The following is a 9809-nucleotide window of genomic DNA, read 5'->3' as shown; positions in this document are numbered from 1 at the left end:
AAAATTCTTAACAATATTGAGGGGAGTACAAGAGCATAAGGAATTTCTAGGTGAGGAATCACTCAGACCCAGTGAAGATAAGAACTCAGAGATGTGAGTAGGGTTACTGCTGCAGCTTTGTTGTTTTTTTTTTGAGGGTATTTGTGGAATGTAGTGAGCTTTAATATCATGGCCTTATGGGACACAGGAACAAGAGACAAATCCCACAGCTCAGGGCTCTCCCTCAGTATAAGACTGAACCAGAAATAAACCAATATCCCACCCCTACCCCATGCCTGCCTCACCTCCCAATCAAGGAACTTTGAAGAAAAGCAACTGCCTTAGCCTAGTGCCCAGAGGATGGTGTAAAATTGTGGCTAAAACGTGGAACGAGATTTCAACCTTCGCTCAGTTCTGCAGCCAAAATTCATCTACCTGGGTGGTCCAAAATACCTCAATGCAGAATTTAATTCACATAATCCTATATTGATAGTTACTAACTGCTGGCTGAAGCAAACATAAATACAAATTCTTTCAGGAGAAACCCATCTTCATTTCAGACCTCAAAGAATTTCATAAGCAAAAATCCAAGGAACAGCAAAACAAGAGAAAGTTTAAATAGACCACAAGAACTTTAAAAAATAGAAATGTATGCTACAAACTACAAAGTGACTACTTTTTTTTTTCTCTTCTTTGAGTTACGGTCTCACTCTGTCCCCCAGGCTAGAATGCAGTGGTGTGATCACAGCTCACTGCAATCTCAAACTCCTGGGCTAAAGCAATCCTCTTAGTGACCATCTCTGGGACCACTATTCTGCCTACCACACCATACATTTTAGTTTACTTGGGATAATCCCACTACGTGCCTATTGTCCTGGTGAAATGTCAATACAGCCCCTTTTGTCTCCGTTTGAACAAAAACGTATATGACACCCTACTTATCCAGTGCTCCTCTTTTCACCTCACAATATGTAGAAAATGATAATATTTTGTAGATCCTTGGGATAAAAGGACAAGGCTCATCATGACTAGAGGCCATTGTCGCAGGAGCTCCAGCTACCTTTGGACCCACCTGGCTGCCCCAAGGGGCAAGGGTGTCACTATCTCAGCACCTCTACAACCCATTCATGGTACCCCATTGGCCACTGCACACCACTGGGAAAGTCCTCCTTATATTAAAGCAATATGATATGTTTCTTTTTTTTTTTGGATGTGCTCCTGTGTGAGCAGCATTTGGTTCCAAGGAGAGGAGTGTACCTGGATCTCATACACGTCCTCTGACACTCCTGACATCATGGTGCTGCCTGCAGGTTCATGCGGGTTGTTAGAATTGATGTGCTCCTTGGCATCATTTTTACATACATGCTGCAGGTCTGTGTCCCTGCAGAATTCGCCATCTCTCATGCACTCTCCCAAGCATCAGAGTCTCGGCACTGGTGGCAGAGCAGTCCTATTTAATCACGGGATGGGATCTTGACTAGATTGCAACATTTTTTTCTATGACCTCAGAGTGCATATGTCTATTACCTATGGAACATTTTTTTAAATTTAAACATACTTTGTTTACCGCAAAAATAATATTGGTAAGATGTTTTATTGTCATGATTTCCTTTCGAATCATCACAAATTGCAATAAGAAAAGTGTCGAAACAATAGCATGGCCTTGTGGCACATTATAGTGGTGTTGATCGGGCCGCAGCACTTTTCCTAGGTACTTGGGTAGATGTTTGTTGCTTGAGCAGTGTTCTTGCTTCAAGGGCTGGTTTTCATTTCTTCCACTTCATTGCTAATTTACTTTATAGGATGCACGCTCCTAAGTCACCAGCGGGTTGTATCCTGATGGTGGTTGGCCTTCTTTATAGCAATTTTATCTTTCTAATTTCCATTTCAAAATTAAGGATTTTCAAATTCATTTTTCAGCACTTGTGCCACTTAATGAATTCTCGAATGTTGTTGTTATGACTTACCAAATATTTTAAATTATAATAATGATGACTGCTTATGCTACAGCAAAGAGATACCCAAACACCCACAGAAGTTCCATGAGCGTGAACGATGGCAATTGCTCTCTAGATACTAACAAAAGTGGGCAGGCCTCTCATGTCCTAGCCGAAGTGGCCATTGTATGGCAGTAATAGCGTAGCACCACTTGCAGTGTAGCAGGCAGAGCTCACTGCAGCTAGGGGATGGGGCACCAGCTCTGGTAAAGGGGATACGGGAGGGGGCACCAATAGCGTCTGCTGTATACCTTGTGGCTGCCATGATGATTGACTCGGTTGATAATCACGGAACTTTAGCACAGTTCCTGGCACATTGTAAGCACTTGATTTTTTTTTTAAAGATACAAAACCTGGGAATTCTAGAGCTGGAAGCAACTGTAGAGGGCAGTGCTCTTAGCAGAGAGGGACTCGAACAGTAGTGCCACCCGTCACAGAGCGTGCAGGAATATGGCTCAGGGATCGATCTAAGGGATCTTGGAAGGAGAGGGCGAGAGGGAAAGGGACACTGAGCAGGGTTCATATGACATCTCAGAGACCGTTACCCTTAAGGGCTGGGGATGGGGAGAGTAGTAAGAAGAATGGATGTTACATGACTATTGGGTGCAAAAGGATTAATTATCCTAATATCTCTCCACTGCATAACCCCTCATGATACATAAAGAAACTTTAAGTGCCAGATTTCATCTGATTTTCAAATAACCTAGGGAAGGAGGCAGGGCCAAACAGGATTTTCAACCTCACTTTCCCGATGAGGAAACTGAGGGGAGATGAAAAGTCTTGCCCAGGTCACCCAGCTGGGAAGTGATGGAGAAAGGCTTCAAATTACTTTCTACCACTCAGCAGGAAGGTGCTAGACTAACAAGTCGCCACTAGGGGCCAGGCTCACAGCATGTCAGCACGTGGCTGAAGCAGGTTCCTCCAGAAGCTGATCCTCTAGAGCTGGTCCCCAACCCCGGGCAGTGGCGCAGTACTGATCCGTGGCCTGTTAGGAACCGGCCGTGCATCACTGCCTGAGCTCTGCCTCCCTCCTCCTTTTCACTCCCCTCCCCCAGTCCGTGGAAAAATTGTCTTCCATGAAACCGGTCCCTGATGCCAAAAAGGTTGGGGACCGCTGCTCTAGAGCAGTGGTTCTATATAGCACGAAGGAGCATCAGGATCCCCTGGAGGGCTTATCAAAACACAGAGTGCTGGGCCCCACCCCTGGGGGGTGTGGTGTAGTAGGTATGGAGTGGGATCCCAGAATTTGCATTTCTGCATGTTCCCAAGTGATGCTTATACTGCTGGTCCCCCAGGGACCGCACTTTGAGAAGCACTGATGAAGTGGTTAAAACAGAGTGCGTACTAGCTTAGGTTAGTGTCATGCGCCTGTAGTCCCAGCTACTCAGGAGGCTGAGGCGGGAGGATCACTTGAGCCCTGGAGTTCCAGGCTGTAGTGACTGTGAAGAGCCATTGCACTCCAGCCTGGGCAACACAGTGAGACCCTGTCTCTAAAATAAATAAATAAATAAGCAAAACAAAAAAATAGAGTGTATACTCTTAGGCAAAGTTTCTAATGGTATGTGCTATAAAGAAGAGATTATATTTAATGTATGTTAATATACATCAGAGCCTCTAAGAGGACCTATGAAATCTTAAAACAATTCTCTACATATTGAAAGTAGAGGACAGTTAACTGGATGTGGTGCACACAACTGTAGTCCCAGCTACTTGGGAGGCTGAGGCAGGAGGATCACTTGAGCCCAGGAGTTCGAGGCTGCAGTGGGCTATGATCATGACACTGAACTCCAGCCTGGGTAACAGAGTGAGACCCTATTTCAATTTAAAAAAAAAAAAGTGGAGGATAGGTAGGGAGTAGAATAGGGGGAGATGGGAAAATTATGAAGAGCAAAAGTCTTAAGCAAAACAAAAAGTACTGGCATTCATGATTCTAAATTTTAACACCACGAATCTGTGCATTTCTATATATAGATATATATTTCTATAATTGCATAATATAAGGTTTGGAGAACATTTCTAACATGCTGGTACCTGTAAAACTTTGAGGAAGAGAGTAAACTTGGGGGAAGGGTATTTTCAATTAATGTACTTCTATAATGTCTAACTTTTCTAGTAAGAATATATTAATATTACATAATTTTTACTAAATATTTAAGGACTTTATTAAGGTATAATTTACGAACAATAAACTGCATACAATTAAAGTGTATAATTTGATAAGTTTCAATATGTATATTTACCTGAGAAACCATCATAATAATCAAAATAGTGAACAAATTTCCCACCTCGAAAATTTTCTTATATTCCTTTGTAATCACTCTCTCTTCTGTCCCTTCCTCTCCCTTCTTCCCAGGCAACCACTGATGTTTTTTCTATCACTATAGATTATTTTGTATTTTCTAGAATATTATATAAACGGAATATTTTTTCTCACTTTTGCTCAGCATCATTATTTTAAGATTTATCCCTGCATAATTATTTTGAGATTTATCCATTTTATATCTGTATTAATAGTTCATTCTTTTTTTAGCCTGAGTAATAACATAAGTTAAAACATTTTGTGTGTATATTTAAGGTATATAACATGATGTTATAGGATACATATAGATAGCAAAATGGTTACTATAGTGGAGCAAAGTAACAGCCATCATTTTGTATAGTTGCCCATTTTTGTTTCTTTTTGTAGCAAGAGCAGCTAAAATCTACTCATTTAGCAGGAATTCCAAATACAGTACAATTTTTTAACTTCTATGTTTAAATTTATTTTTAATTGACACATACATATTTATGGGGTACAAAGCGATGTTTCGATACTTACAACATATAGTGAGCAGATCAGGGTAATTAGCATAGCCATTATCTCAAACATTTATCATTTCTTCATCTTGAGAACATTCAATATCCTCTCTTCTAGCTATTTGAAAATATATATTATTGTTAACTGTAGTCATCCTACTAGAGAACACTAGGGAAGAGAACACTAGGACTCACTCCTCCTATCTAGCTGTAATTTTGTATCCTTTAACAAATCTCTCCCTATCCCCTTCCCCCCCACCCTTCTTAGCCTCTAGCAACCTCTGTTCTACTCTCTATAATACAATGTTATTACCTGTAGTCCTCATGTTGTACACTAGATCTCTAGACTTGTTCATCCTACACATCTGCTACTTTGTATCCTCTGACCTGCATCTCCCCATTTCCTCCCCCTAACACCCTGGGCCCCAGTAATCAGTCACTGTTTGATTCTCCATCTCTGTTTATTTGACTTTTTTTTTTTCAGATTCCACATATAAGTGAGATCATGCAATATTTCTCTTTCTGTGTCTGGCTTATTTCACTTTGCATAATGTCCTTCGGTTTCATCCATGTTGTGGCAAATGGCAGGATTTCATTTTTAAAGGCTGAATGATATTCCATTGTGTGTGTGTGTGTGTGTGTGTGTGTGTGTATGTGTGTGTGTGTGTGTGTGTGTGTAGTTTCTTTATCCATTCTTCTGTCAACGGACACTTACGTTGTTTCCATATTGCGGCTATTGTGAATAAGGCTACGATGAACATGGGAGTGCAGGTATCTTTATGAGTTAGTGATTTCATCTCCCTCCCAGAAGAGGGATTGCTGGGTCATGGCAGTTCTATTTTTTATTTCCTTAGGAACCTCTATACTGTTTTCCATAATCCTGCACCAATCTACATTCCCACCAACAGCGTACTATGATTCCCTTTTCCCTACACTCTTGCCAACATTTGTTATCTTCTGACTTTTTGATAACAGCCATCCTAAGAGGTGGCATGTCGTAGTGGCTCTGATTTGCACTTCCCTGATGGGTAATGATGTTGAACACCTGTTCATATCCCCACTGGCCATTTTTATGTCTTCTTCGGAGAAATATCTGTGCAGGTCCTTTGCCTATTTTTTAATTGGGTTGTTTTACTACTATTGAGTTGTATGAGTTCTTTATACATTTTGGATATTAACTCCTTATCAGATATATGGTTTGCAATTTTTTCCCAAATTCATAGGCTGCCATTTCATTTTGTTGTTGTTTTTTTGCTGTGCAGAAGCTTCTTAGTTTGACATAGTCCCATTTATTTATTTTTTCTTTTGCAATGTGAGCGAGAGGGAGACCCTGTCTCTACTAAAAATAGAAAAAATTAGCTGGGGGTGGTGGTGTGTGCCTGTAGTCCCAGCTGCTCGAAAGCCTGAGGCAGGAGGATCGCTTGAGTCCAGGAGTTCGAGGTTGCTGTGAGCTAGGCTGACGCCACTGCACTCTAGCCTGGGCAACAGAGCAAGACTCTGTCTCAAAAAAAAAAAAAAAAAGAAGTATTGGTATTAATTCTTCTTTGAATGTTTGGTAGAATTCAGCTGTGAAGCCATCTGGTCCTGAACTTTTCTTTGTTGGGAGGTTTTTGATTACTTCTTCAATCTCTTTGTTATTGGTCTGTTCAGCCTTGCAATTTCTTCCTGATTCAGTTGTGGTAGGTAAATTCCTAGGAAAAAAATACCAGGAATTTATCCATCTCTCTAGGTTATCCAATTTGTTTGCACATAATTGTTCATCAGAGTCCCTATGATCGTTTTTATTTCTGAGGCATCTGTTGTAATGTCTTCACTTTCATTTTTATTTATTTGAGTCTTTTCTTTTTTTCTCAGACTAGCTGAGGGTTTGTCAATTTTGTTTATTTTTCCCAAAAAAACCTTCTTTATTGATTTTTTCTATAGTTTTTCTGTTGTCTATTTGATTTATTTCTGGTCTGATCTTTATTATTTCCCTCCTACTGCTAACTTAGGGTTTAGTTTATTCTTTTTTGAGTTCCTTGAGGTGTAATGTTAAGCTATTTATTTGGAATTTTTCTTCTTTTTTAAATGTAGGTATTTATTGCTATAAACTTCCCTCTTAGAACTGCTTTTGCTGCATCCATAGGTTTTGGTATATTGTGTTTCCATTGTCATTTGTCTGAAGGTATTTTTAAATTTTCCTTTTGATTTCTTCTTTGATCTGTTGTATAGAAGCATGTTGTTTAATTTCCACATATTTGTGAATTTTCCAAGAGTCCTCCTGTTACTGATTTTTAGCTTCATATCATTGTGGTCTGAAATAATACCAATATGATTTCAAACTTCTTAAATTTAAGACTTGCTTTACGGTCTAACATTTGGTCCATCCTTGAGAATGTTCCAGGTGTGTTAGAGAAAAATGCGTATTGTGCTGCTATTGGATGGAAAGTTCTGTATATATCTGCTAGGTCCAGTTGGTTTCAAGTGCAATTCAAGTGCAATTATTTCCTTATTAATTTCTGTCTGGTTTTTCTATTCATTGTTTAAACTGGGGTATTGATGTCCCCTACTATTATTGTATTGCTATCTATTTTTCCCTTCATGTCCATTAATATTCGTTGTATATATAATCTTTAGGTACTCCAATGTTGGATGTGTATATATCCACAATTGTATGTTCTCTGATGCATTGACCCCTTTATCATTAAACAATGATCTTCTGTGTCTCTTGTCTCAGTTTTTACTTGAAGTTTATTTGCTACATAATTTTTAAGGGAAAAATCTGCAGAGGAGAAAAAGGAGAAAGCTAGATAATACATACTGCTCAAACATACTGAAATGTTGCCATCGACTTAAAAATGTTACTTAAAATTTTTAAATATATTAAAAGATGGTGTTGCCCTACCCCATAGTCTCATTTCCAGTAGCAAGCACAGATGAGAGTTTGCGTATGCTTCTAGAAATATGACTAGAAGATTTTTTTAAAGATGCATTATTTCTTGATTATAAAAGCAATGCATGTTCATTGATACATGTTGAAGAAAATACAGCAAATTTAAAAATTAGCAATATATGGCAAGAACACAACTCAGGGGACAATGTTCTTCGAGTTGACTCTGTCCATGCCCCCAAGATCAACGCCCCCTCAGGTCCCGCTCCCAGTCCCCAGGAACACGGTCCCCCACCAGTGGCAGCAGTAAGTGGCCAGGTGGCGCTGCGGAGCTGAGCTCGCGACCATGGCAAGAAATGAGGTGGAGCAGCCGAGCAAGGCAGCACGTGACTTCGGCCTCCGGTGTGACCGCCCGGATCACGTGACAGGGCCCGGAAGCGGCTGTCCGGGCCACCTAGGAGGATGGCGCGTGGTCAGTGCTGAAGCAAGGGGGCGAGCGAGGGTGGGCTGTGCTGAAGCCAGAGCCGGAGCCAGAGCTGGGACCGGAACCCGAGCCGTGAGTCCCTGCGCTGAGCTGCTTCGGCTGGCGGCGCTCACCGCCTTCGGCAGGACCCACCTCGCCCTCCTCCCGGCGTAGCAGATGCTCCAGGTCAGGCACTGGACCGGCGCGGGCTGCGGGTCCGCGACTCTTCGGCTCCCGCGGCTCGCAGCTGCGGTACGATGCGAGCACTCCTCCCGGAACGAGGCGAAGCGGAGCTCCCTTGTCCCTCGCAGTGTCTCCCTTGACCTCGTGGGGTTGGGGTCTCTCCGTCCTGTTTGACAGGTGGGGAAACTGAGGTCCCGAGATGGGGAAGATCACCCAAACGACCGGCTAGGGCTCCTTCCACTCTTCCCAGAGAGGTCTGGCTGTTTCTAATAAGTCTTCTGCCGCTGCGGGAGCTCTGCTGGGGACTTGCTAATAATGAGTCTGTGGATCGCAGAGCACCAGAACTGCAAGGACTCTCGGAAATCGTCTGGTGCAACCCCCTCCTAGGACAGTTGGGGAAACCGAGGCTCAGGAGGGGGTAGCGGCTTTCCTAAGGTCACCCAATGAGTTAGTCGCAGACCTAGCATCCAAGTGTGCCTAAGCTCCGGCGGCAGCTATTTGCTGGTCACCACACCGCCTCCTGCAGGAAACTTGACATGCGAAAAGACACCCCTTTCCTGTCCCTTTCTCTTTTAGTCCTCTCCCTTTTTAGCTGTCTGCATTCTCCATCGCCTGGGTTGGATTGGCTCTGGGTGTGGTTCGCTGTTTGTTCGTGATTTTTCTGCACACTCATCGTTCTGTAGGTTTGGTTTCTGATCGTCCTGCAATTCTGTGTAAGTCATACCAATATATGAAAAACGAATCGGAATATGCTCTTGGGAGGGTAGGTGGCTGAGCTGAGGTTGTGGAGAGCCCTGGTATGAACTTGGAGAATGTAAAGACCTTAGCTTTGTTTTTTCTATAACTTGTCAGATTTGGTAAAGACTAGTTATTTGGGTGGATGTTTCACATTTGTTTGAGATTTTCTGAAATAAGATAGCAGCGTGGTACAATGAAAAGAATCAAGGTTTATGAATCAAGAGATTTTGTTTTAGCTCTTTTACTTACTTGGCAACCTTAGGTGACTTGTGTTTAGGTTTCTCAGTCTATACAGTGATGGAGTTGAATCCCTAGGGGCCCCTTCTGCTCTAATTTGGATGCTCTGCATCTAGGTCTTTTTGTTTTTTATTCAGAGAAATTCTTATCCCCCCCACCCCGTGTTCATTAAGTATGAATCTTGCAACAAGACTTAATCCAGTTATCCAGGAAGCAGTTTCCTTGTACTTATTGCTACCTTGCCATGAAATGCTCCTCCTCTTTCTTCCTATCTCTGTATTATGTCTAAGCTAAATACTAACAGACTATCTTTTTTTTTTTTTTTTTTTTTTGAGACAGAGCCTCACTGTGTTGCCCGGGCTAGAGTGCCGCGGCGTCAGCCTAGCTCACAGCAACCTCAAACTCCTGGGCTCAAGCAAGTCTTCTGCCTCAGCCTCTTGAGTAGCTGGGACTACAGGCATGCGCCACAATGCCCGGCTAATTTTTTCTATATATTTTTAGTTGTCCGATTAATTTCTTTCTATTTTAGTAGAGATGGGGTCTTGCT

At 42.0% G+C, this 9809-nt stretch overlaps 1 protein-coding gene across 1 annotated transcript in view; it reads left to right on the top strand.

The window, feature by feature from the left end:
* The first annotated feature begins 8407 nt into the window (after positions 1-8407).
* The window catches only part of SLC36A1 (solute carrier family 36 (proton/amino acid symporter), member 1), a 49907-nt gene continuing 48505 nt past the window's right edge, over positions 8408-9809 (top strand). The window contains exon 1 of the mRNA XM_012658220.1: positions 8408-8464. The gene's annotated coding sequence lies outside the window, so the exon portion shown is untranslated. The remainder of the gene's footprint in view (positions 8465-9809) is intronic.

The sequence above is a fragment of the Propithecus coquereli genome, unplaced genomic scaffold (genome assembly GCF_000956105.1).
Source record: "Propithecus coquereli isolate 6110/MARCELLA unplaced genomic scaffold, Pcoq_1.0 Scaffold58, whole genome shotgun sequence".
In the NCBI taxonomy this organism is placed as follows: Eukaryota; Metazoa; Chordata; class Mammalia; order Primates; family Indriidae; genus Propithecus; species Propithecus coquereli.
Note: the sequence above shows the minus strand (reverse complement) of the source record. Positions and strands in the feature narration are given on the sequence as shown.